Below are 1,370 nucleotides of genomic sequence, written 5' to 3'. Positions count from 1 at the left end.
TCACAGCATGATTTATTTCCCATTAAATGCCCCAGTGGTGCAGGGATGGAACCTGGAGCAGCACCAGTAGTGGCCACTTCCCCAACTCCAATAATTCTTGCAGGATTTCTTGCACAGAGCTACTTTTTTTTTGGCTGATAAAGCCAAGTCCCAGCGTATTCCCTTGGTGCCTAACATGGGCGACATTCCCCCTTGAAGTGGTGAAACTTCTTGTCCCCTCTTCAGGTCCCACATTCTCTTTCCTGATGCAACTTGTCCCATCTTCAGGTCCCATAAGGATAACACTTGGCTTAGGTTGGAAGGGACCTTAGAGATCATCAGGGATGTGGTTTAGTGGGCAAATATTGGTGGTAGGTGGATGGTTGGACTGGATAATCTAGGAGGTCTTTTCCAGCCTTGGTGTTTCTGTGATTCTATTCTATGAACTCAACCCAGTTCCTGTGGGCACCCCTCTCCCTGCCAGCTTGGAGCTGCACAAAAGGACTTTTCCCCACTTGTTAGCACTCCCATTTTCTACAACCTCCCTTTTCTGCAGCCTCATTCTTTCACATCCTCCTTTTTTCACATCCTCTGGAAGTGCTCAGCACAGTTCCCCATTCCTTCTGCGCTGGAGATGGAGCTGCAGGGTTGTTCCTCACCATTTACTTGATGTGTTTTTACAGCCCCGTGGTTGAAATGTTATCTAAATGCCTCTTTTGATAGAATGAATATCTGGGGAGAGTTTGGGTCTGATACAGCAACATCAGAGCTGAAGCACCTCCCAACTCCTGCTCCCTTGGTTGAAGATGCTGGGAGGTTTTGGGGTTGCTTATCTCCTAAAAACACCATTTTTGAGGAAAAAAAAAAAAAAAATCGAAACCCTGTAATGTTAGAAAAAAATAATGTCCTAAATCCCATCATTTTAGAGAGAAAAAAAAAGAGTCCCCCCATTTTAGAGATAAACTGTCCAGTGCCACAGAGGATGCAGGAAAATGGGGACACAGTGAAGAGGGGTGCTGGGCTGTCAGCCCCTCACCACTGCAGGGAGTCCCTATGGGATTTTTGGGGAAGAGGTGACGCTCAGCTCATGTCAGGGCAGGAATGAGATCCCTCAATTCCCCAGGTCCTATTCCATGGGGTCCTCCATTGTAGGTGGCCCATCCGAGATGAACCCCTGGGTCTTACCCAGCTGATCCCTCAAGCTCCATCGCATGTCATTCCCCATTTGCCACCCCATATGAACCCCCAGATCCTATCTTAAGCAATCCCATAAGCTCCGTCCTGGAGGATACCCCAGGTCCCATCCCAGCTGTACCACTCCACGTAATCAGCCAGGCTTCCTGCTGTCACATCCCATTGGATCTCAAATCCCCTCTTAGATCATCCCCCAG

Source organism: Tetrao urogallus (genome assembly GCF_951394365.1).
Source record: "Tetrao urogallus genome assembly, chromosome: 1".
NCBI classification, from domain to species: Eukaryota; Metazoa; Chordata; class Aves; order Galliformes; family Phasianidae; genus Tetrao; species Tetrao urogallus.
The sequence above is the reverse complement of the archived record's forward strand: the minus strand, read 5'-3'. Positions refer to the sequence as shown.